Raw genomic sequence first — 27663 nt, 5'->3', positions numbered from 1 at the left:
CACTGTGCAGCTAGTACTTTTGACCAGTGTTACTGAACAAATATTCTTTACAATGCACAATTTACAACACATTTTACAAATACAACCCACCTTAACACAGCCCCCCCCCCCCCACACCCGCCATTGGGTTTTTTCACTTCTACCTGAATCCCTTGAGGAATGCAGGCTTTTACTTTGCATTAGCTTTTATCCTTCTAAGCCTTTCCATTTCGGGGATATTTGAAAGCATGCACGGATAGCGGGGGTGTCCTTCTGTGTGGGAGCCAGAGGGCCAGGGTGTTCGTTTGTGGGTGAAATATGCCCGCTGCATCTTCGCAAGTAAAGATTGAACGATCGACTCACAGCAGTTTGTGTTCTCTGTTTCATTGTGTGTTGTATGCACTCTTTGAAGTGGCTTCATCATGACACGTGTACCACACATCCAGTGTTTTAAATGCAGCAAAGAAGAGGCATAGTTACTCCACAACTAAGTCCAGGTCAAGCATAAGCAGTTGAAGAAATACGAGGAAGACTGTGCATTGCCTATGTCATTGCTATCACGGCGATACACATGTAAGGAATCAAGCTTTCTGCAGGAGTTCATGATGGCATTTCTCTCTGGCACCTGTTTCGGTCGTGCTTGCATCGCATGGGGACACATTTGCTAATCCAAAAGTTGTGTCTTTTTCACTGGGCAATACAAGCAATAAAAACACAATTATGTAGTTGTCCTGGTCGTGTTCGGGTTACTTTTCTATATTTATCCAGCACACATCTTTCAAATTCTGTCCTCTGTGCAGTGCCTAACTCACTTGGGGTCTCGTGTGCCAGTAGATTAGGGTGCCCCGACCACTCTGATTATAGAACAATTAACATGTTGTCCACTGGTTTCCTAGCTAAAGACGTTATCTATGCTTACAATTTAAAAAATAATGGGGGAGGGTTTTTAAAAATAACAAGCATTGGCAATGGCAACAGTTTGGGCTTTTGTGTAGGCATGTGAAGGGCAGTTACCAGGCAATGCCATGGTTGCATTAACTGGCTATTGATGGTAGCAGTGCAAAATGGTGCCAGTACCTGGGCATCTAATAGCTGTACCTGGCAAAAGCCTAACACTTATGCACAAGCTGAAAGTGTTACCTTTGTCAATGCTTCTTTTAACAGGACTTAAGAGAAGGGCACGTAGAGTTCTCATAAATCGAGTGGCTGAAGGCAGACCTGGTTGACTTTTTTATTACACCAGTAGTGTGTTTACAACTCCAATCAAGCCATTAACTCTGAGAATAATAATTGTTAATGTTTAGTTTTGCGTAATACAATTGGTTTATTAAAACTGATGGTTGTTAAAATTAAAAAACCTATTAGGAGGTACTTGCGAGGGAGCACCACGAAATGTCGACTGCCTAGGGGGCTCCATAGGGTTTAACCCAGCACCGAGAGGGCCAGTTATTTCAACCAACTTTCACATTTTCTCTTATGGGCGAAACTTTATTGCTAATGTCTGGGTTCTCAGAAAATGAAAAATGTTTTGTGTAAAAAAGTTAACATGCTGCAAAAGGCACTTCTAAAACGTAGCAGGGGTACAAAAACACTTTATACTCTTAACAACGCCTAACAAGAACCTGGATTTCAGCTTGACTCAGTAAATGAAGAATAATATTTGGCCATACAAATATGTTTGCAATTAGAAATATGATTTTTTTTGAAAATGTATAACTAGGTTTTTCATTGAAACACAGAAAGGATAGGTAAATTAGGACAATAATGAACATGACAACACAGCACTCACACAGTCTGGTTAATTAAATGCGAGTTAATATAAAGGTCACTTTTCCCGTTTTCTTCTCTCAATCGCTCTGGTGGTTTCCTCATTTGTGCTTCCAGGCATAAAAGTGCACTAGTTGCAAAAAATATTTTACTGTGGATAGTAAGTACTGGAAGGAAGCACTAGTTTGAAAAATGGACATGTTCAATTAAAGCAACTTTTCCCATTGGTATGGCCTCAAAGCGATGTAGGTGAATGCCCCCTGGGACCAAAGTCCAAGGTGTTGGAGATCCGTCAGAGGAGTTTAGAATGCATGCGTTGTGTGCACATTTTAGGCAATACGAAGGTAGGTGCGGCCAAGTCTCTAATAGCGACCATGTCGAGCAGGCTTCTGGATGGGTGCTTTGAGAATGTCGGGAGAGTATGCGAGTGCAGGATACTGATTTTGTGTCCAGCTAGACCACATTTTTGTAGTGGGACATAGCTGCATTCTAATGGCAGAGGTGCTGTGTGATGTGTCTTGAAGTAGTGTATGATAGCAGATGTGAGCAGGGGGGTAGCTGTGCTTGCGGCTTGTCCTGACTGGTTTCTTGGTTTCGTAGGCATGGCACAGATTCTTTAGTTTGGTCTGCTAGAGGTTATTCTCTCCGTCTCTTAGTACTTTCTATGAGATGGTACAAATGCTGGCTCTGCCTATCTGACAGGGGTATAGGTAACCAAGGGTGCAGAAAAGGTCGATCAGGGTGCTGGGGGAAAAGCCAGGTCTTGAGGGCCTTCCGAAAGGCAAGTTGATCCTCTGGCCAGCAGATGCTGAGGGGAATTGTATTCCAGATTGTAGGAGCATGGACAGAGAAGGAGGAATCCTCCATTCTTATCGATTTGAAGGGGGGATGACCAGGAGAAGTGCAGTACCTGATTGCAAGTCTCTATTGGGTTGGTAAGGGGTGAGCTTGTGTTGAAGGTATTCTGGGCCTGTCTTATGCAGGGCCGGGTGGGTGCCTATGGCGTGTGGGCCTACGCACTGATAATTTCACAAGAACACATAGGTCACCATCCTAAGCACAATGTTCTCAGAAAAATGCTCAAAAAGGGGCTAACAGAAAGCAATCACTTGTTTCAGCACAGTTAAATGGCTGACTGCTAGGTTAACGGATTCACATTGTAAAATAATGTACTACCAGTAATTCCCAGCACAACAATAAGTTGTAACTAAGCCCATTATTTCTGCATGCATTTTCTCTGTAGTCAAAAATTATAGTTAGCGGTTGGACACTTAATAATGTGCATATTCAGCACTGGAAAAGTAGTGCCAAACAATGGAAATATTGGGGGTGGTTAAAAGACAAGGTAGGAGGAGAATATCCAATACATACCCACTGCATCTCTGCTATAGACCGTTGCTTCCATTCCAGCACCCACACCAGGGCCTACACTTGCAGTTGAATTCAGGAAAAGTTCAATATAACATTGTTGCATGTTTCTTGTCAATTGTTTCCATTTCCAAGTGACACTTTAGAAAAAGATCTTGCAAACCATAATTAACTGCTAAGACATAGCAGAAGGGCAATGCAGCATTTCTGATGGAAGATATATTGTTTCCATTTTGGAGTGCTGTGGGGTGAGGTGAGTGGGAAGTTGGGGCCTGCTTATCAATTTGGCAGTAGTTCCCTTTTTACCATTTCTACCACTTGCAATCATAGTTAATCGGCCTGAATTCGAGAGGCTGAATGGCAGTGTTGATCCCCATTCTTCGAGTCCTTGGAATTCCTGAAGTATTTCATCCCCTTTCCCCACAAAACCTGGATTTGATGGTGCAGTAAATTGGTGGTAAAAAGCGGTAATGACCCCTCTTCATCCAACTGTCTCTCCGGAAATACCTGCCTGCTAGAACCCTTTGTTCATCTAGCTCTAACTATCTGAAGATCAGACGCTTTTCCAAGCAGAGAGTGGGGGGTAGATCTCTCTCTTCCACAGGTGCCTCCCTCTGGAATGGCCTCCCTGCCCCTCTCAAACTTGAGCCGGATCTCCTTAAATTCTGGAAGCTTCTCAAGACCTTCCTTTTCTCCTCTACTTTCCCTCTCCTCCTCCCCTGCTAATGTCCCTGTCTGCTTCTTGACTGGCTGTGTGGTTCCTTCAGAGTCTTCAGTGCACCAGACCCCCCCATTCCAGTCTACCCCTGCACTTGGTCTCCCCAGACCATCCTCAACCTGCACTTGCCATTCAGGTGCCCTCCCCCTGCATCTGCCTGGCTGGGCCTGCACCCTTGTAGCACTTCCAGCCCCTTACCTCGCACTTAACTCATGGACCTTCCTTCCCCTTCACACTGTTTTCCACTGGATCCGTCCACCTGGCCTCCCCTGGCACTCCTTTCTCATGGGCCCTCCATCCTGACCAGCACTTCCTCCCCTCCCCTCTCTTCTGCACTTGTCTTACTGTACTTGCGCTTTCCAAATTTCACAAGGCCTAGCAGGATCGTTTTTGCTTTTTCCTCCCTTTTCCCCCATCCTCTTATCTTGTTGCTCCTAGAAACACACTGTGTATAGCTGCACTATAAATACCCAAACAATCAATCAATGGAATTACTGCAACTTTACTGCCATATATTTCCATGCCAACTATCATGTAATTAGACCCTTTGTATTTTGTATTTCATATGCAGTCCCTTATGCCTCCACTCAACACCCACTGCAATGCTGGTCCATAAGGGACAACACAGGGGTTGAAAAGGGAATGCAGAGGGGGCATACACAACATAAAATTACAGATGGGTAGCTTTCAACTTTGGATGGGTGCATTTTACTCCAGGGTACTTGTCGACATCATCGATATCCCAAGCTTTGGTTTCTTTGTCTATCAGATGTCACTCGGAAACCCTAAATTGAATATATCCCTGAAGTTGATAGCTACACAACTTTAAATGTATATGCTTTACAAAAAGGGCTGAAACTGCTTTATTGTGTATAATGAATTCTGACTTTCTGCACTAAGTTTGAGTAAGGCATTGTGACACTCCCACTTACTCTATGGTGCTCTCTGCCTCTCCTATATTTTCTAACTGCTTCTCTATTGACTATTCTGCTCTTCTGACTAAATCTGGTAGGAAAAAGTTTAAAAAGGACATACTGGTCTCCAACCCAGGCCTCTCTATCGCTAACACCTACACCAGTGCCTCCTCCAAGGAAACTCTCACCGACATCCTCTTTGTCGTGCCTTTGCCAGACCTATGGACCCTTCACATGGTCTCTTTGCTCTCCCCTTTCTCCTCTTCTCCCATTAATGGTGGCACCCGCTGAGACGCCCTCCTGGCATCCTTCTTTTCCTCTAAAGTCATCATTAATGTATACTCCAATGGGACCGTCCTGGTCCAAGGCCCTCAGGCCAACCTTCACCTGTTTGATAGATGCTTCTCGTGGCTCATCAACTTCTTTTCTTCTCCTGCTGTCCCCTCTCCCCTTTCCTTGACTACCTTGTCTCCCCCTTCTGCCTCCTCCCTGGCTACCTTGCTGTCCCCTTCCCTCTCTGCCCCCTCCCGGGCTCCTTCTACACCTCCGCAGGGCGTTCCTCTGATATGTACCCCTCCCTGGAAGTCCTTCAAGGATGGCAACCTTATCCATCTTGCCACTCTAAACTCTCACTCTGCTGTCAAACACTCCTCTGATATCTGCCACCTTCTGGAAGAACTAGACCTTGATGTCCTCAGTCTCACCGAGACATGGTTCACGGCCAGCTCTGTCACAAGCTTTGATTTGCTCTTACCTGATGGTTACAAGATCCTCTCTGTGCCAAGGGCCAACCGCTCAGGTTAGGGTGTAGCCCTGATCGTCCCCGAGTGGATTCCTGCCTCTGTCACTTCTACACAGGCCTACTCCTCTTATGAATGCCTCGTCTGCAAGTTCTCTCTCTCCCCTAGCCACTCACTTACTGTGGCTACTATCTATCGGCCACCTGGTTAGATTTCATCCTTCCTCTCTGAGTGGGTGGACCTCTCCTCCTCACTCCTGGCCTCAACTACTCAACTCCTCCTTCTTGGAGCCTTCAACATCCACCTAGATGTCTCATGTCCTCGCGACCTCTGTGACTCTCTCTCACTCACTATTATCCCCTCTGGCCCAACTCGTTCTGCAGGGCACACTCTTGATGTTCTGATCTCCTCAGACCTTCCCCTCTCTGTCCCTCTCATCACTCCCCTCTCCTGGAGTGATCACTTTCTCCTCTCCTCCCACCTCATTCTCCCTACCCCCCCAGGCCAAGCCACTTCCATCACTGCCACCCATATTCTCGGGCATCCGACCCATGAAGCGCGTGTCAGCTGAGGCTTTCGCTGCCACCTTCTCACCCCCCTACCCACATGGCTTATTCTCATCCTGACACAGCCCTCTCCACTCTGCTATCTCTGATACACTTGATATCCTTTCCCCTGTCATGAGAATCCGCCTGAAGCCCGAAGCCAAGTGCAACTCCTGGTATGACACAGACCTCGTCACCCTAAAACGCAAGTGTAGGGTGGCCGAGAAGAAATGGCGTGCTTCATGTACATGCCCTGACAAACCTGCCTGCCGCCTGCTGCAAAGGCAATACCGGCTCTCTGTCCTAATTAAGAAGAGAGCGAATATCCAAGCCTGCGTCTCTGCGGCATCTAACAACTCAGCTGAACTCTTTAAAATCTGCAAGGAACTGGCCAATCCTGCTGCAGTCTCTACCTCTCCTGTCTCCTCCCAGGCCCTCTGTACGGCACTGGCGTCTCACTTCATCTCTAAAACTCAGGACATCCTGTCCTCTCTCTCCTCCTATCCCCTCCCTGCCCCCACTCCCTGCTCTTACTCTGGCCATTCTGCAGCCACCTCTCCTCCCTCCTTCTCTGCCTTTCCCCTGTTCTCCGCAGACAAGGTTTATAGACAAGTCCGATCTATGAAAGTCTCGTCGAAACAGGTTCCCCCCTGTTCCTCTAAAACTATCAAGGACCACTTCGACTCCCTGGCTCCTGCCATGGCTGATTTCTGTAATCACTCCTTCGCCACTGGAGTCTTCCCATCCCCCCTGAAGCACTCCCTTGTGCACCCTTTTCTTAAGAAACCCACTGCCGACCCCTCTTGCCTGGCCAACTATCACCCAATCTCCATCACCCCCTTCATGGGCAAGCTCCTGGAGAAACTGGCCATCTCCCAGCATAATCTCCACACTGAATCTGTTGGTTGTTTCCATGACAATCAGTCTGGCTTCAGAGCAGCCAGAAGCATGGAAATTGCTCTCCTGAACATCCATGAAGACCTGCTCTACAATCTTGACTCTAACACCCCTTGCGTCCTCATCCTGCTTGATCTCTCTTCTGCCTTTGACACTGTCAACCATGCCATTCTGCTCAACTGTCTCTGTGATAACCTGGGTATCACCAGTCAGGCTCTGGCATGGCTGACTTCTTTCCTCTGCGACCGACCCTCTCAGGTCCAACTTGGGTCCTTCCTCTCTGCTATCTTTTTCTCTACCTGTGGTGTCCCCCAGGGGTCTAACCTCTCTCCCTGGCTGTTCAACCAATACCTGGCATTCCTGGCCCACCGCATTGCCGCTCTCTGCCCCAACTTTCAGTGTTATGCGGATGAAACCGAGCTCATTTTCAGGCTACCCTCTGCCTCCTCCTCTACTTCCTTTATCTCTGACTTTCTGTCTACTATGCAGGAGTGGTGTGCCGTCAATGACCCATGCCTTAATACCACTAAGACTGAGATTCTCCTCATTGGCACACCCACTTACTCCTTTCCTGTAGCTCTCTGGCCGGCCTCTCTTGGCCCCCTTCCTGCTCCCACCTGTGTGGCTAAAAACCTTGGGGTCATGTTCGACTCTACACTATCCTTCTCTCCTCACATCTCTGACGTTTCTAAGAAGTCACACTACCAACTGCACCTCCTCAGAGGTATTCTTCCTTTCCTCTCCTTCGCCCGAAGCTCACTGTCTCCAGAGCTCTGGTTCTATCTAGGCTGAACTACTGCAACAGCCTCTTTCTAAATCTGCCTGCTTCTACGCTCTGCCCTCAGCAACTTATCCAGAACAGGACTGCGAGACTTGTCCTTAGCCTCAAGCCCAGGGATCGTATATCTCCAGCTCTGAAATCTCTACACTGGCTCCCTGTGGCTGCAAGTATTAAGTTCAAAACCCTCTGCATCACCCGCAAGGCCTTCTGGGGCCTGGGGCCTCAATACCTTCAACTCTCTCTTCCTAAACATCTTCCTTCTCGAGCTCTTCGCTCATCTGCTTCAAACTCCCTCAGGGTAAGTCGCTTCTCCAAGCAACGAGTTGGTGGTAGATCTTTCTTCGACTGGGGCCTCCCTCTGGAACAGCCTCCCTGCCTCCCTGAAACTTGAGGAGAATTATCTTTGGTTCTGGAAGCACCTCAAAACCTTTCTATTTGATTCTGCTTTTTCTCCTCCTCTCCCTTGCTGACTTCCTGGCTGACACTGACTTTGCACTGGTTGCCTGGCTGCCCTCTGATTTCGGGCCCAGGTCCCCTCCCCCGCCAGTCGCTCTCCTGCAATGCCCTCCTGGCAACCCCGCACTTGGGGACTGTTTCTGTATTCCTACAGTCCCACTACCAGCACTTGACACCTGTAGTCTGCACTTACCCTTGCACTTGCCACCTGCTGGCCGTACTTCACCTATTGTTATTTTGTCTTATCCCTTGTACTGCACTTACCTCTGCCCCTTCCCACCCTGCACTTCTCCCCCCTCCCCTCCCATGCACTTGTGCAATCTGAATGACACCTGGCCTAGTGGGATAGTTGTCTGTCTTCCCTCTGTTCCCCTTCCTTGCCTCGTCGCACCTTGAAACACCTGTGTATAGGCACGTTATAAATGCCACATCATATCAATGAGGTATAATGGAATAAGGGAAAGCTGTGTTAGGTTGGCATAATGGAACCTGCCGAAGCTATGCTTATTTGGCATGATCTTAATTAGCTGAGCTTTTGACAGCATTGTATAGTGAACCTGGAGATTTAATGGCAAATCTGGCAAATGTGTGTTTGACTGGTTTTTGGTAATAGAACCTTGAAATGGTGCAAGATCCTTGGTATATGAGGAAATCCCAACTGTAACATGTGAGTACCAGAGCATATTGTGGCAATACCTAACACATTACGTTATTCTTTGTACATATGATGTCAATAGTTGGTTCTGTAACCTATAGTTCTAATTGCAAAGTTAAAACCTACAAACAGCCTCTGCATGCATTTACTTGTTTTACTACAGTTTTGGACCAATCTAATTTCATGTTCCATTCTGGGTTTTGGGTTAAACCAGCAGATGCATTCTGGTATATGTATGTTGTCCAAAAGGCAGAGGGCTGGAGTAGGCATACTATGTACATTTGTTTGCAGAAAGCTACTAAGAGCTGGGGAGGCCCAGATAGCATTCAACTATTACAAGCTGCTGCACGCTAGGCTGCAGAGAGTTGGAGAGACCTTAGTTAGAATCCACTGCTGCAGGCCAATGAAGCTGGGAGTGGGCTTTATTGAAGACAGCTGCTTGAGATTGCAATCATCTTGGAGGGCTTGCTCAAGGTCCCTTTGAACAGAAGCCAGTCAAGTAGGTAGTGGCACAATGCTTCTTCTGTACTGAGTCGATGTTTGAGATGGGTGAGTTTCTGTGTTCTAGCTGGTTGAGTAAGTATGCAAAATGAAAATCACTCGCCTCCACAGAGTTGATCCAGTAATTGGGTTGATTGATTCAGTCTGCAGCAATGGGTCAGGTTGGGGTCTGGAAAGGTTTGTAAAGTGTTAAAAGCAGCACCACAGGTCCTTTAACAGTTTGAAGTGGTCGAGCATGGACAAAGAGGCTTGCAAAAAGTCTCAAGGTGATGAAATAAGGTCTAAGCTGCTCCTGACCTCTGGGTTGCTGTGAGACCCAATCCAACATCACCAGGACAAGGTGATTGCTTCACTTCCATACTTCCACTCCAGGAAGTTAGCTAGCACCTTCAGGGTGTCCTTCACCTCCCATGAGCAGGATCATGGATCCAGTGCATCAGAGAGACCTTAGTTGACTCCTACTGTGGGAGCAGAGCTTGCCTTTTCCTTGGATGACCTGTCTTTACCTCTCTGCCAGAGAATAGGCTGTATTCCCAAACGAGGTCCAGTAAATTCTTCCTCTTGTCCCGAGAATCCAAAGATTAAATCAAAAAGGAGGGAGTTTCCCCTCCTAATGCAGGTCCAATGTCACAGGGGATTGGCCCAAAGCAAGCCTGCTGTAAGGGGCTGCACCAGATTAAAGTAACAAGTGCCCTATGCCATCTGACATCATACCTTTAGTGCATTGTCCTGCAGGAAATGGAGGTAGGCGATCGGGAAGTTGCAAAGATCCCTAACAGACAACAAGATTGTTCAACCCCTCTCTCAGTCTACTCTCTCAGCCCCCTTCTCTCCACTGGCAGTTCTAACTCCACACTCTTCCCATGTCTGCTGACTTCAAAGGGACTCACCCTGGTGTGAGAGTGGCTTTGTTACATCAGTGCTACCTTTAAGTACTGATTCACAACGAGGGATCATGTGCCCTGGGAAAAAGTGTTGCCCTTCCGGCAGGAGAATCACATGACGTTTGTGGAGACATTCAGGGAAGATGTCTAATGCAGATGAGCCCTGTCATTGCTGGAGCCCTGCTCACTGAGCTGACACTAGTATGATATCAAATTGCTGTAGATGTGTAATTATGTGACATAATACCCAGCATGCCACAACCAGACATAGCTTATATTTAAAGTTAAACATGCCACCAGGCTGACTAGGTTACACAATTATAATTTGTATCCAGGTGCTGACTGTGACCATTCCACTCTTGTCTGCTGCCACTTTGTGCTCCAGCAGCTGTCAGGACTGCACATATGAACTTTGAAACTGTACTGTGCCATGCACGGCTGGTGCTGATCGTGTCTAGAGACTATCTAAGCAAAAGCAATGTTATCACTATAGTTTTGGCATGGGTCATTTGTCAAAGGGTGCTGATCAGCAAACCCCCCTTTCAGGGACAGAATTACCTGCATAATTTTCATAAAAATAAAAAAAGCTAGAGCTTCTGCATCCTCACAGGAGGAAATCTCTCACAGAATCACCCCTTTCCATGACTGGCAGCAAATTATTTGCACTCCCCCAATCTGGAATAACATAACGTATGCATGTTTTATCTCTGAGGGCAATAGTTCACATTGTAACAAAAAGCATTCATGTTAGTTATATCCCCCCTCTATTAGTTATTGCTCCCCCTTTAATTCTCTCATTTGAACACATAAGGTGTTTTAATGCGTGGGCTGCCGATGGAAATGGTCACTACTACCTAGTAACCTGGTTGTAATTATTTCTCTGTTTTTAGACTATATCATCCTCTGCTGATTGGAAAAAGGCTTTGAATTAAATGATCTGGTATCCAGATTCTTATTTGGGAATTATTTTAGGTAGTCCGGGAGGGCATTACATCCTCGTGTTATTGATGGCAAGTGGCTTATCAATTTACTTCTGTGTTCTCGAGCTGTTGTCTGTATCCAATCATGTTCCTGCAGTTTTTGTTTTACTTTGTTCGGATTTTGAATAAGTTCTTCATCAGAGCTATTTATCTCTTCAAGGATTTTACGATTTTCTTTCGTCCAAAACATCAAAAGTTTACTTTTCTGTTCTTTAATTTCTGTATGGATAATAGTCAATAAAGTAACTGAAATCTATTCCTAAATAAACACATCGGCATGTGGTGATGAGAGAGTAAACCTGATTGCTAGAGAATACTGAGAGTGTCAGGTGCTGTTATTCCAGCATTCCAAAAGTAATCACAATTCCCTATCAACACATATATATCCATTTCAATCTATGCCTAAATTAGGAAACAATAGTGTTTCACAGACATTGGGCCTCATTACAAGTTTGGTGATATTTCAGCAGTAATCCACTGAAATACCACAAATGGTCTCTAAGCTCTATATATATATATATATATATATATATATATATATATATATATATATATATATATATATATATATATATATATATATATATATATATATATATATATATATCTAGTCCAAGCAGCACAAAGAGTTTATTTTTGAGTTTGTTTCTCAAACTTTCCCTCATTTGTGTTTCAGAACTTAGTTTCTGTAGGCAGAGTCTGGTTTCATGGGCTAGTTTAGGGAAGGAACTACCCTAGCATAAAAAATAGAGAACATCGGTCCATCCACAGCGGCTGAATAAAAGAGCATAATATCTATGAACCACTGCATTATTTGACTTCCTTCAGACAAAATACTGCCAGCCTTCACCTTATTCCAGATTGGAAGAGTGTGAATGCTTTGCTGGCATTCTGAGGAAAGACTGGTACTTGATTACTCTGAGCACTCGGCCAGGAGTATAGCTAAGGGGAAACTCATTTGTCTTGGAAGCAAGACAACGCATAACAACACAGATTAAAATCCCAGGCTCGTGCTTAGCAACTGGCTCCGGTATTGAGCATATTATAAAAGGACAACTATATTTATAATGTTGAGGGATAGGAAGTAATGTTGGTCTTCCATTTTGAAAAAGAGATTGCAAATATTTCAGTTTGATTATTCAGAGTTTTTAATGCATCATCCTCAAGTTAATTCCACTGATTGCAACTACCAACTGCAGGAAAGTTGAACATGGTGGCATAGTGTGTTTTATCAATTAATAGGAGACAAGAAAGCAGAACAGATGGGAAGGAAGAAAATAAAGAAAGAAAGACTGAAAAGAAAAAACAAGAAGAATAAATAGAAAGTGTCAGGGAAGAAACATTGATGAATAATATTAAATAAAGGTGAGATACAAAAGAACAACAGATGTTGATACCTATAAGTGTAATTACATCTGTATTATAGTGTGACGGTCACAGCACCATAGTTAAGTTGAGTATCAAGTTCCATAGAAAAACCAAAAATTGAATTGCCAATAACATTTGACTCGTATGATGGATTTGGCTGAAGTTTTCCAAACAAAAATTGTTGTGACAGGTCCCCCCTCTGCCCCATCCCAGACTGGAATTGTTAGTAAAGGTCTGTTAAAAAATAAAATATGTATTAAGAAAGTAAAAAATTGATGTTTCAGCCTAGTCCCCATTCATTTCCAATAGAGGAAAAGACACATTTTTTATCAAGCTCACAGTCAAAACCACTAGACGGAATTGGATCAGGTACAAAAAAACTTGGGCATGAAGCTTTGACTCGATTTCTGCAAGGGGTATGGGGTTAATCCGTCCATTCGTTTTTGAAATATTTGACAGAGAAGGGGTAGCTACATCTCTCATGGTGCTTTGCATGAGAGAGGCTGATAGCCTTTTCAGAAATGAAAAAGGATCATTTTTTCCCCAAAATTATATTGCTAATACCATTTGACTGGCTAGATGGATTTGGGTGGAATTTTCAAAATAAAGAGTTTGTCAAGGCCCATCCCCACCAAACTGCAAATTCTGGAAACAAAACGTTGTAAAATGAATACATTATTAAGAAAAAGAACAGCACAGTTTCACAGTTTTCACTGCATTCATTTTCCCTTAAAGAAAAAGGGCAGTTTTTGATCAGCTGAAGCGCATAAAATGGTGGGCAGATTTGGGCCAAATAAAAAGCATCGTGTGCTCAATGCACTTACTTACATTTCTGGATTGGTATGGGGTAAATCCATCCAGTAGTTTTTAATATATTTGACAAAGAATGGGTGCCCGCTGCTCCTAAAAACCTTCATATCTGCCTTGGTGCTTTTTACAACAGAGAAGTTGAGCGAGGCTAATCATTTTTGACTTGCTGAATGGATATGGATGACATTTTCCAAACAGTTTGTGAAGAGCCCCACTATACCAAATGTTCTGGGAAAAATTTGTTATAAAAATGAAAAAGTTATTAAGAAAACATAAAAATGTTGTTTTCAGCCTACTCCCATTTATGTTCCCGTAGAGAAAAAGTTCAGTTTTTGAACAGCCGTAGTGTGAAATCCGCTTGACAGATTTGGACCAAATAAGAAACAATTTGGGCACAAAGCATTGCCATAATTACCATGACTGGTTTGGGGTAAATCTAATATTCAACAGAGAACAGGGTCCCCAATGCGCCTTAAAACCTCTATATTGGTCTTGGTGATTTGCAGCAGAGAGAGGATATCAATGTTTGACTTGCTGGATGGATTTGGAGGGCATTTTCGAAACCAAGGGTTGTGAAAGGCCTCCCCCACACTGGAAATTTTGGGAACAATTAGTTATAAAATGAAAGCTATTAAGAAAATATGAAAACACAGTTTTCAGCCTACTCCATTTCATTTTCCCATAGAGAAAAAGTGCAGTTTTTGAACAGGTGTAGAGTGAAAACCGCTTGGAAGATTTAGACCAAATAAGAATCAATTTTGGCACAGAGCATCGACTTAACTTCCTTGACTAGTTTGGGGTAATTCCATCCATTGGTTTTCAAAATATTTGACAGAGAATGTGGTCCTTCTGATCCTTAAAACCTTTACATAGATTTTTTCCGGGATGGGTCTGGGTCATCCCGTAGTTGTTAAAATAATTGACAGAGAAGGGGGTTCACCCTTCCCCAAAATCATAGTTATATAAGTGCACCACAATGATTCAGCGAGGCATCAGCAAGCCTTTTCAGAAATGAAAAGGCTGCTATTTTTTTTTTATTTTGCTTGATGCAAGCTATAACAGCAGTTATAATAGGGATAACCGGGGTTAGCCAAAAACAAAAAGTGGACAAAATGCCATTTGAATAAGGAAAAAGGATGACATGGCATCAGGCTAGAGGCAGGGAGGGGGAAAGAGGACACCATGTGAGTTGGGCGGTGCTGGGGACCAAGTTCAGGGCTTGAATGTTTTTGCATAGCCAGGGTTATCTGGAAAGATAAGCACCGTTATGATAGAAAACTAGATCAGGAATTAAAGTGCGTAAGAGGAAAGGACAAGTGTTGGGGCAAAACGGAGGGGGCTATGGAGGGCAAAAGAACTTAAGGAGAGTGGGGAAAGCATGGCACAAGGAGACGGGCACTAGATGAGTGCCTGTGAGGGCAGGGAAGAGTTTGGGATTTTGCAAACGTTTGATGGATAACTGTAGTTATTTGCTGCGTTTATGGATAACTGTGGTTATCTGAAATATATTGATAACCACAGATGTGGGAAAAACGTTTGTTTGTTAAAGAGAGTGTTAAACAAATGAGATTAAGACAAAACAGGGGAATTTTACAGCTACAGTGAGGTGGGTGGTAATGAGTGTGGCCAAAGACTAATGCTACTGGATTACTTTAAGGAAGTGAATGGTTGAACATAGAAAGTGGCAATGGGCTAGTGGGACCTAATGAAACCTAGTGGTGTTACAGCAGCCAAAGGCCGGGCCACTAGTCATGGCCAAAGTCCATGGCTAGTGGGCCAATATGCAAACCTACTGGAGCAATAAGTAGTGCCGATGGCCGAATGCCATGAGTAATGGGCATGGTCGAAGGTCATGGCTAGAGGGATCGGACGAAAGCTATTGGGGCAACATTTAAAGGGTCCATGGCGGGACCATGCCGAATTAAGTTGGCCATGACTTCCCACACCCACTCAATTTCAAGTGTTTTGCTGTATTTTAATCTGCTCAGTTTAACTACACCGTAACTAACATTTTTTCAATGAATATGGAATAGATTTAGATTTGAAGTACCTGTACAATGACATTTCCATCCCACAATTTGGGAAAAGAAATAGCTGTTTTAAATCTGAATATTTTGTTATATTTCAAATAATAAATGATGGAATTAAAGGTGGTGCGCCTAGCTTTCAGTGCTGGAGTAGTCACCCACAATATTCCAAACTGATACGGGCAGCTTATCTACAGAATGAAAAATGCAACATGCCTGCTATTGTCTCGCTAATGTTTCCATTCAAATTTCTAATACAAACACTGTTATATTATAATATTTTTTCTAACATATTTATTGGATTAATTAACATCTGCACAATGATCATTACAATTCGGGTGGTGTGGCTAAAATTGGCAGTAATATGATAAACAGAGTTACTGCTACACTAATGCACAGCCCAACAATGGTTTTGGCAATGGGGTAGGTGAAAAACCTCCAGCAAAATGCTGCTGGTGGTCATTCCACCAAAATCCCCATGGAGTCATAAATGAGGAGTAAACACTGTCATACAGCCGCTTGTAATCCGGCACTAAGTCCCCTGGACCAAGGGGCGGTAACTGTAAATCCATTTTGTGGTATTTCAGTGGATTACTGCTGAAATATCACCAAACTTGTAATGAGGCCCAATGTCTGTGAAACACTATTGTTTCCTAATTTAGGCATAGATTGAAATGGATATATATGTGTTGATAGGGAATTGTGATTACTTTTGGAATGCTGGAATAACAGCACCTGACACTCTCAGTATTCTCTAGCAATCAGGTTTACTCTCTCATCACCACATGCCGATGTGTTTATTTAGGAATAGATTTCAGTTACTTTATTGACTATTATCCATACAGAAATTAAAGAACAGAAAAGTAAACTTTTGATGTTTTGGACGAAAGAAAATCGTAAAATCCTTGAAGAGATAAATAGCTCTGATGAAGAACTTATTCAAAATCCGAACAAAGTAAAACAAAAACTGCAGGAACATGATTGGATACAGACAACAGCTCGAGAACACAGAAGTAAATTGATAAGCCACTTGCCATCAATAACACGAGGATGTAATGCCCTCCCGGACTACCTAAAATAATTCCCAAATAAGAATCTGAGGGACACCTTTCTGCGAGTATGAATGAATCTCTTGCCAACAAACGAGATTAGAACCATAAGAAAACTAACACTGGACAATAGCTGCCGGTTCTGCAAAGTCAAGTCGCAAACAGAGACGCTTCAACATTTACTGCTATCGTGTACGAACCTGGCAAAGCTGAGAACTGCACACTTGGGTCACTTATTTAAGGAGTTCAGAACGTGCGATAAAGAGGATTGGTGGAACCGCCTAATTGTGGGGGATAACACTAGTTATGTGATTGCGGTCTCCCAGTTCTTTATGAATTTGAAGCTCTAAGACTACAAACAAGAACTAGGCAGTGAGCCTGGAACTTCGATGGAGCGGTTTGTCTGTTCTGTTAGTCTGGATTCAGGAAATATGTTATTAGAAGCTGTGAAGAGAAGGAGGGAGTAGAGACTCATATTTTTCTTTTTCATTTCTTGTAAAAAAAAATTGTAAATTGTAACAAGTAAAATACAAATAATAAGAAAAATTGACTATGGCAGACACTCGTAAAATACTTCTTATTCAACAGTTCAATTCCAGATATCTAAAGATTCCAGAGATTCCAAATTGCAGGAGAAAAGCCCTAATACAATCATGCTACAGAGGGTTAACATGTTTTATTCTAAATTGTGAAGCACAAATTCCACAAATATTTCTCCTTTCAGTGACACAGCTTGTAAACTTTGTACCCCAAATACTTTTAATTGCTAGTATGTTTTTAATTAGTTGTTGGGACATGTGTCTAAATATTCTGTGGTCATTGTAGTCATTTGATATAGCCTTTTAATTTGTAATGCCTTGATCAAAGGGATGGATAATGGATCAGGGCAAATCTACAATTTCAAGTGAACCAAAGTTCCCAGCTTAGGTTCACAGAATATGAAAGCTACACATGAGATATATTTGAGATATATTTGCTCAATTAAACATAGGAGTGATAATTACATTGTTTTTGCTCAATCTATTACAAGCCTTGTGTTATTTGTAATAGAGTTATGTGTATAATTCAAATTGTATAATTCTGCATGTTCCCTTTCACATGATGGCATAAATACAGACGCTCATTTGCATTAGATAATTCTGTTTGCAGTAAAGCATTTGCTCTTTCTATATTTAACATGAAGTGTAAAGCCATTCTGAGCTTGTGTTATTTAATGGAGAGCATTACATTTGATCAAGCAATACATCACAAGAGCAAACAAATAAAGACAAATAACTGGTGGGTGGACTAAAAACAAATAATGATGTTATGTTACGGGCATTTATAGCGCACACTTTCACCCGAAGGCATCTTGGGACGAGGAATGGAGTCAGTACAAGCCCCAACAATAACCCTAAAACAGCAAGGTTTTCAGCGCTCTTCTGCCCAAAGCAGCCCATTCCACAATCTACTGGCAGCATATGAAAATGCCCGTCCACCCACACGGACCCGGCAAACCTTCGGGACAACAACTAATTTGGCTTCTCAGGAACGCAATGGCCTGCCAGGAACATAGAGGGGAAATATGTTCTGCAAATACTAAGGTCCCTGCTTACAAAAGGGATGATGTACCAGGCATAAGGCCTTGAATCTAATCCTCTGTGCCACCATAAGCCAGTGGAGTGCCAGTATGTGACTCAATAGGGAGAGGTGGTGGCCCCCCGAGCAGCCATGTTCTGCAGCAATTGCAGACGATGCACCAGCTCAAGAGGTTGAGCCAGATATAGTGCGTTACAATAATCCATCCGGCTGGTAATCAGGGAAGACACCACATGTTGTCTCAAATGTTCAGGCAGAAAAAGCAGAACTCTGCGCAGGACCCTGAGAAAAAAGTGACTGGTCTTACAGACTGCACTAACCTGAGATGCCATTGAGAGGTCAGATGACAGAAAGACCCCTATGTTCCTAACACCTTCACCGGAGCAGGACATTCACCCAACTTTGAGGGCCAAAAGGCAACAGACCATTCAGCAGAAACAGAAGAAGAACCCACTACTAAAATTTCTGTCTTGTCCCCATTCAGCTTCTGCCAATTCGCATTCATCCAATTTCCCACTGCTGACAGGCATTCCCTGAATTCAAGGGCCACAGTGACCTGGTCCTGATCGAGACGGACCAGAATCTGTATGTCATCAGCATAAGAATAACAACGGAAACCATAGGAATGGATGAGGTGAATTAGCGGCTGAATATTGATGTTAAAAAGCATAGGGGACAAGGCCGACCCCCGAGGTACACCACAGAGTAAAACCCGAGAAGGTGAGAGAAAAGAAGGCAGAGATATAGATTGGCCCCTTTCAGTGAGGAAGGAAGCAAACCAACCCAAGACGGCCCAAAGAGGCCTTGAGTCTGGCATGGTTGACCGTGTCGAGCGCCGCCAACAGATCCAATAAGATCAGGGCTCCCACTCCACCCTGGTTGGCTAGTATGGTAAAATCATCGACCACAGACACCAGAACACTCTCGGTGCCACGTTCCAGGAGAAATCCTGACTGAAAGGGGTCAATAAAGGATGGCGACTCCAGAAAGGAGGAAAGAAGAGGGGCTATTAGAGACTCCAATAACTTCATAGAAAAGGGAAGCATAGAAATAGGATGGAAATTAGCTAACACTGTCACATCCAGTGGGGGATTTTTAAGAAACAGAATCACCATAGCCTGCTTAAACTCAGGTGGCACCCAGCCGGACTGACAAGAAGAATGTACAGCCTCTACTACTCAGGGAATCATATCCGGCAGAATCTTTTTTTAAATGGCCAAAGGAATAGGGTCAAATGGAGCGGCTGACTTCAGGTGCTCAACTGCCTGGGAGAATTCAAGGTCCAAGAATTTGGTAAACCTATTCCATCCCATAGCATCAGCAGCTACCCTATCCCCGAAAGAAGTAGTAGCGACACCTGCTTGCCTCCTGAGATGTTAGCACGAATATCAGCTACTTTAGTGTGGAAAAAGTCAGACAGTGAGTTGCAAACAGCCAGATAGGCAGGCTTTGAAGAAGAGAACCGAGAGGCAGAGGAGAAAGGTTTGACCACAGAGATCAGCTCTTTTGATTGATTACAAGCAGACTCCACCTTACAGGTGAAGTAACGTTGTTTCGCCAAAATCACATCCTGATGCTAAACTCTCGAAAGATGTCAAAAGGAGGTCTTCTCGGCTGCACCATATGCACAGCGCCATTTGCGCTCTGCTTGTCTCACCAGAAGACAGAAAACTTTCAACAACTCAGTGAACCAAGGCTCCGATGGGCATTTCCTGTTCTGGACTAGTTTAAGAGGCCATGTGATTCGCGACATCCACTAGAATGCCATAAGTACGGAAAAGTCCATATTACCAGCTGCCTTACACCAAGAAACAATCTCAGAGGACAGCTTTCTGCCAGTTAGGTCTCCATGATACAGCTGGGAGATCCTTTAACCCGCCCTAAGGGGTTCAGAATGTTAAAGGAAATAAGACTATGGTCAGACCAGAGTACCTGCTTCCCCTGCACCCCAGAGATGCTGGTCCCTGAAGAAAAGATCAAGTCCAAAATACCACCCTGACTATGCATTGAGTCATCAAAAAAGTGGACCAATTCCAGGTCCAACATAGCCTCATGGAATTGAGAAAGTCCTGGAGGCATAGGGACATTGAATCTCATATTAAAGTCTCCCAGTATCATCAGATTCACATGCTCAAGATGGAGGCCTGCAACCAAGTCCAGAAAAGGGTGCACAAATAATGCGTAGAAAGTGAATGAAAGATAAAGAACAATAAAGAAACAAACAAATAACAAAGACGGAAGAAAGCAGTAGAAAAGGAAAGAAGGAATGACAGAAAATAGGAACAATTAAGGAAATAATAAAAGATGAAAGAAGGAAGGAAAGAAAAATGCTCAAAAATCATTACCCGGTTAACCCTAACAAAGCTAAGAAGGGGCCCTTGGACATTAAGTAGCCTAACATCACTCATAGATATAAAGTCTTAACAGAAATACTGCAGTTTGGAGCACATACACCACATATTCAAACACAATCCTTCCTCGACACAGTTCCTGCAGCATTGATCAGATCTGTTGGTTTTGAACCTGTGCAGTCTGCCTGAAGTGTACTGCCAGTTTTACATAAAGTATTATTACAACGCTTTCACATCTACACTTATCTAGTACTTGTAGACCTTTCTCCAGTTCTTTTTCTTTAAGTTTGCCAATGCCAGGCTCGTCTCCTGCCTAGAATCTTTCCTCAGCATCCACTGCACCTAGTTCCCACCAAACCCATAGTTTCCATCTTAATTGCATACACACAAGATATATATGCTTTTGATCGTGTTTGCTAAAAACAGTCCAGCCCCACTTTTATGATCATAATATCATTGCTTAGCATTACAAATGTCAGTTTCAGTTTTGTTAATCATTAAAATGTTAAGCTGACCTCTTAGCTACAAGACGTCTCTGTGGGGCCATTGAGAACGTCTGTTTGTGGCATATTTAAAGCACTGTGATGAATGCAATGGTGTCACCATTTCTTTCACAACAGTGACGTCTCCCCATGTGGCCAAGGGATGGCAGCTGGTACCTTATCCCGAGCCTTTGGCGGCTATATGAGGGAGGATCATATGGGGGAGACAGTCTGCAGGGGAGAAGCAGACCACCATTGAATGAGACATGGTATTCTCCCTCCTTTTTTGAGGATACCCCATCCATAACCAATGCCTTAATGGCATGTTATTACACCTCCCCTCATCCAAATAGGAAGGGTACACAAAACGATCCAACAAGATCTGTGTATAAACCATCAAGACTTGACCTAGCCCACAGAACTCCTGGAAATGTCTTCCCAGACTTCACTTACAATTTATCAAGAGCGAACTTGCCTTCAAACATTTCTAAAGACATCAAGAATGGACTTCCATTCCCATAACTGTAAGAGTATTGGGATAAGGAAGAGGGGCTGAGTAATGCAGAGCAGAAAAGGCATAGAGTGCAGGCTGCACTCTAGTCATTCTGAGTACAGTCCTCTAGCCAGGAGATTTAAATCCCAGCCACAGCTGATGAGGGCATGCTGCTGGAAGGAGAAGGCTGCCTTTCTTGAGAAGAATAGAGAGAGCGTGGAGCTGAAGAGGCTGTCGTTGGGCCATCCAGCTCAGGAAGACAGAAGTGGGAAGCTGGCCATGAGACAAGACATGCTGCGAGAACGCTAGAAGCCAGCACAGGACTCCTGGGTGTTTGCAGTTGCAGATAGTTGGCGTTGACCTTACCAAAGCCTAATGGAAAGCCAAACAGCCCAGCAGCAGCCACAGGGAGTGTGCCGGCCAAGGAACGAGGCCAGAGAAGCGTAGAGAGAAACCGAACGACCGTCTCTGGCTGATCGAGGGAAGAGAAAAGAACACCAGCAAGAGCTGGTGAGTTTGGTAAAGGGAAAAGGGGCACTGGGGCGTACCAGCAGACATGTCAAAAGCACTTAAATGAAAAACATGTGAAAGAAAGACTTGAAAGAGAAGGAAATACTGAATTCTTTATAAAAAGGGAGAGCAAACAAGAAGTAAGAGACTTTAGGTTTTGAGAGTGTATGCCATATACATTGAAGAAAGCCATGGCAGGATAGTTTACCAGGCAGGTACTGTGTTTGATAAAGCAGACTCAAGAGGATATTACAATTGAAAGTGTCTGCAGAGGACACGCGAACAAGAGTATTTACAATTGAAGGTGTGAGCAGAACACACTAGAAGGAAAAGTCAGGACAGGATAGTATACCAGGCAATTGAAAATGTGTTAAAAAACGCCCTGACTGTAGAGTACACCAGGAAATTACATGAGTGTAAAGAAAGCCATGCCAGGACAGTATACCAGGCAATTGCAAGAGTGCTAAAGAAATCCCTGACAGGATAATATACCAGGTAAGTGCAAGAGTGTTTACATGGGAAAGTCCTGGTAGATAAATACATCAGGCAAATTGAACAGTGTACAAGACGTATACCAGCAAAAAGAGGTCCTGAGAAGGATATATCAGGACCTGTCAAAGGTTGTGTGAAACCAAAGAAACAAGAAGTGAAATCCTTGCAGGAGAGTACACCAGGTATCCTAATAGGAGGGAAGAGAAATCCAGGGGAAGGGAATCACCTCCTGGAATAAGCAACTCTGTCCTTCTGGAAGTTTTGTGTTGGAGTTACGCATTCTTCTTTTGAACATTTATAAACCACTTATGGCCAACAACATTTCTCTTTTCACCTTAGAGTTTATTTTGTTAGCTTGTGATGGCCGGAAGGGTACTTTGTACATGGGACAGTTTTACTTTGGACATTCTGACATTGATAGGCCCTTCATTTTGGTTTTAGGTAGGGACAGGGAGAAATGTATCCACTGCCCCTTGTATTTAAAAAAAAGTCTTTAACCAAAACTATGAATCCCTTGTGTACGAGTCTCATTCCTGGCTCCTCATAGCACCCTTACTTTTGACCTTTGATCATCTTCGGTGAGTGCCCAAATCATGTTTTGCCTTGTTGCTGCCATTTGTTTGTCCCAAATATTAAAAGGGGATGTCTCACTCACTCTACTGATAGCAGCAGAACATGTTTTTCTGCCCTCTACTTCCACTTTATTAAGTGTGTCTACGGTGACATGGGCTTCCACTCTCCACTCTCCACTACCTGAGCTCCCAAAACAGCTGATCCAGGCTCATAATGGTTGATATTGGGGCATGATCAAAGAAGGTTACAAATGCATTTAGTACATTGCAAGCTGCTTTCAGGAGACCAGGAGAGAATGTTATCATAACTATTTTCAAAAAGGATTTGTGAACATGTGAATATAAAGTGAAATCAGCTACCCCAGGATGTGCATGCTAGTCCTGCTGTGTACAGTTAAACCTGGCCAAGGCTGCTTCTATTATTAGTTATGTTCTCGAAGATTGATCCAGCATGGCATCCTTCACTGGATTAACATATTCTGCTAACTTTAGATCCATCTCTGCATTTTTATGTGAGCACTAGAATGGATAGTAAGAATGCCTCATGACACTGATTCAGGGCACAGATTGATGCTAAACCCAATGGGATATTGGACAAAGTTCATTTAATTTGAACATACTTAACCTGTTTCTCTACAAGAGAGTATTCAAGAATCAATGGAAAAACTGTGGCGCAGTAGTCTCGTAACTGACACTCTTGTACTATTTGAACCTGCATGAAACTGAGCTGCATAAGCTTTACACATGTGCCTTTTTGGTTGGTTTGGAATAGGTGATTCTTCCTTAGGCACAATATTCCCACATTTGTTTTTTGGTCTCTCTAAAGACACACATTTGTTCATGATATGTGTTTATACCGCACACATTTTAAGATAATGGTCCCAATTCTGAGTCCAACAGAGCAATACATATTTGGTTGTAACTCTTGGCAGGTTTGCCACACCTCAGCATGTACCACAGTGTAGCTATCTTCATTGACTGTCCCTCAAAAGCAACACTGCTCTCAATGCTACTCCTTCTGGAATGCAGAGCCCCTGACAGGTCAGCCATGCAGCACTGCCCATTTAAGCAAGAGCCATTGTTTCTGTTCTCCGTAATCTGGAGCTTGTAAACTGGGAAGTGCTCATTCCCCAAAGAACGTGTGTATCCACTCCGTTAGTGTCACTCCGGATGAGGTGGGTACTCCCCTTACCCTCTCACTTGCTGGGACCACCCATGAGCTACCACTACACGTCAAGGGCATGACTGACATTTGCTCCTTGTCAGCATGAGTCTGGTACCATCTTATGACCAATAAAGCTTCCCTTCAAGCGGGAAAGAATAAAGGTAGAATATCCAAAGCTTTTTTGATTTGTATTAAGGTAAAATGTTGCAGGTAATTCTGTTTCTGAAAGGGAGACCTGCTGATCAGACCCCACTTTCAAAATATTCCATTCCAAAGTTATAGTACACACATGTGCCTTACAGTAACCACTCTTCTGACATCTACAGCACCAGCATTGTAACTATGACCTCTGATCAAAATGTTGATGATTGTGTAATCTGCACAGTCTCGTCATTCATAAATCTGTAAATATAAGCCATGCCTGGTTTGGCATGGTGATAGCTGGAAACACACAATTATTAAGCTATGTCAATCTGATATCACACCAATGTTAGCTTTGTGAGCAGGGTGCCTCTATGACAGGACTGATGTGAATTGGTGTCTGGTCTGACTGTATCCATTACCATGTGGAACAATAGCCAGAATACCTCCCCTTTAATTCTCCATCAGGAATGGAAACATCCACCTCTCAAGACACAGCACAGGAACATTCACCAGGAGGTCTTGTGAGAATCAGGTACTAACATAGCAAAGTCATACCTGCAACAGAATATTGATCACTGGAGTCCTTTGGATGCAAGCATGTATTGGAAGGGGGCGAGATTAAACTAGCCAGAGAGGGAACGTAGAACGTGGAAAGGGACCCACCATCTTGCTTTCTGTTAGGGTTCTATTCAATTTCCTGTCCCGTCCACTTCCTGCAAACAAAGTACACTGGGTGTGATGTCATAAGGCAAATGGAACAACAATGGGGATTGGACCCCATGAAGGAGGCTTCATTGAGATGATTCCCCTGTAACATTTTGCCTTTAAATGAGAGGAGCACCTTATCCCAAACTCCTCTTCCAGGCAGGTGAAAACAAAAGGCATGCAAGGCAGAGGAGAGTTCTGTCCCCTAATCATCTCCAAGTAACAATGTGACTGCCATTGGATCAAGGCCTCGCGGTGGCTGCAATGGAACCAGGATCCTTTCACTGGAGATGATGGCTCTCCTGTAGGTGCCATCCAACCTCATTGGAATGGGAGTGCAGCAGAAGGACTCATCTTGTCCCTTAGCCCCTGGAATAGGACTTCTAGGTAACCAGAAGTCCAAGAGCAGCTGGAGTCCTGTTTCTCTGCCTCGAGCCATGTTCAAGCTTCTTCAACGAAGCGTGATGTCCTTCACGATGATGTGGCTTTAGGCACTTCATGAACTTTACACTGCTTACATGCTTCTTTTAGCCATCTCAATGCCATCTCACACCAGTGGAGACCACTGCTGCCTCCATTCGAGTGCCGGCTCAATGCTGTGAAAGCATATGACTCACCACACTCCGAGCAGGGCATTGACCCAGCAGAATCTCGTCTTCACCCAACTTAATTTCCGACTCAACCTGCTGGAAGCCATCATGCCACTTGATGACTTTTCGTGCCTGGAAATACTTGTGTACAGTCGCATTATAAATGCCACATCGTATCATATATCAGAAAGCAGAAGCATCATTTCAACCTGACGCGACCGCTCACTCAAACTTGTTGAATCAATGCAACTTAATCACAGCCCTGCCATGTCAGCAGGAATGCACATTGAAGCCCGGATTGAAGTTGTTGACCCTCAAGACAAAGAAATAAGGCACTCTGAAGAGGCACTGTCCCCCTGGTCAATGTTTGGTACTATATTGTCTTTTAAGCCCCCATTATCTGCCTTTTTCAGAACAATGACACTGTGCCAATTCGTTTTTTTGTGCATTTTTATTTTTTAATTAAAAGGCTATATTTTTGAAGACCTTTGATTGGACAGTCTTTTATTTTGCAATTTTTATTCTATTTCTGTTAGGTTTGCTAGTGGCATTAGCTCACACACCTCCTGAAGATAGTTCCTGTACTACCACACAAGGCAAATGAGGTATACCTTTTAGGCTGTGTCCGTTTCTCCATTGTGGTTGGGGTCACTGATGGTTTAGTAGTATTGTGGGGCTCCGTAGCTGTTTTTAGCCACTATTCATTCCTGCCTTTCTGCAGAGCAGTAGTCATTTCGTTACACTGGTGGGCAGGTGTGGGATTTGATGCAGATTGCCACCACAGCGTAATCATCCAAAATGAAAAACGGTGTAGTTAACGTTAGAAACAGTGTTGGATCTTTTTTTCATTGTCGTGCAATGGATTTGAACATGAACTATGCACAGTAACTAAACACTTCACAAGCTATGTCCGGAAACGGGACTTCCCTGTAGCAGTAGGATTAAGAAAGTTGAATTTCCTAAGAGCCTCCAAACCTTTGAGGAAGCAGGGAAGGATGGAAGAGGCCAAGGGGGCCCGTAGTTGTCTGGAGCCCTCAGCCCACATATCCATTCCACTGCAGGCAGAGACACGGAGTGGTATAGCAAAATTGGTATTTGTTCCCGCCGTTCCTCCCATAGCACAGATAGTGTAGTCCACCACAAATCATGGGTGTCATCTAGACCCTAGGTGTCTGTTAAATCCAGTATCTCAATCAGGCCCAAGGGGGCTCTGCCTAGGCTGGGACTTGCAGTGAAAAAGATCATTTTAGAAGGAAACAGGGTGGCCTTAGCATAGAGAAATCAGAGAGATTTTGTAATGTTGCTAAAGCTAGTCCTTGAGGAACAGAGGGGGGTCCGCAAACAGATCTCTAGTGGGGAGAAGAGCGTTTCCAGTGCTGACACCCAAGAAAAGCCAAGCCGTCCCATCCCCAAGGACTTCTTCAAGCTATATGAGGTGGGAAAGGATATATTTGAATGATTCATTGTACTGTAACTAGCCTTCCATTTCCAGAAAGTGGAAGTGGAATTGTGGGGCAGTCCTTATTTGCCACCTCTGGAACTGATGTAATCTTTCAGATGACTACTGAAGAGAGGAATATATATGCCAAAATGAAGGTCGCTATCCTCGGGAGGTTCTGAAAAACACCAGAACAATACCCAAGGACCTTTACTGAGCTCACAAAAAGGGCAATCAAACCTTTAAGGCATTTAAACATCAGTCCTTAAAATATCTGAGTGGGTGCGTAACTGGGAACAAATCTGACAAAATTTAGTCTGATTGCATGTGAGCATGTACTCAATTGTGAATCAGAGGTACACCATCATGTCCTGGTCCATAATATTACTGACCATAGGGAACAGGGACATGAGTAAGTCAGTCCAGAAAAGGCCTTGGATGACCAGATAAGGCATCTGTTAAAAGTAAACCAAAGAAGGGCAAGGACAAAGGTTCTCAATACTATGATGGGAAATCCCAGCCACATGGCTCATCACTTTCTCCAGAAAAGAGGGGTGATAGTTCCTCCAACACTGGGGCACCCACACGCTCCATACACAAATGCTGCTTTCTGTGTGGAGACACAACACAATGAAAGGGCGATTCAGCCTGAAAGACTAAACCCAAGCAAGTCATTGGAGGAGGCCAAAATCAGCATGAGCATC

The 27663-nt window shown here is 43.8% G+C and overlaps 1 long non-coding RNA gene across 1 annotated transcript in view; it reads left to right on the top strand.

Moving 5' to 3' along the window:
• Positions 1-27663, top strand: part of LOC138503665 (uncharacterized) — a 752726-nt gene that overhangs the window by 57599 nt on the left and 667464 nt on the right. The window lies entirely within an intron of this gene.

The sequence above is a fragment of the Ambystoma mexicanum genome, chromosome 11 (genome assembly GCF_040938575.1).
Source record: "Ambystoma mexicanum isolate Mex_15411 chromosome 11, UKY_AmexF1_1, whole genome shotgun sequence".
Classification (NCBI taxonomy): domain Eukaryota; kingdom Metazoa; phylum Chordata; class Amphibia; order Caudata; family Ambystomatidae; genus Ambystoma; species Ambystoma mexicanum.
The sequence above is the reverse complement of the archived record's forward strand: the minus strand, read 5'-3'. Positions and strand labels throughout refer to the sequence as shown.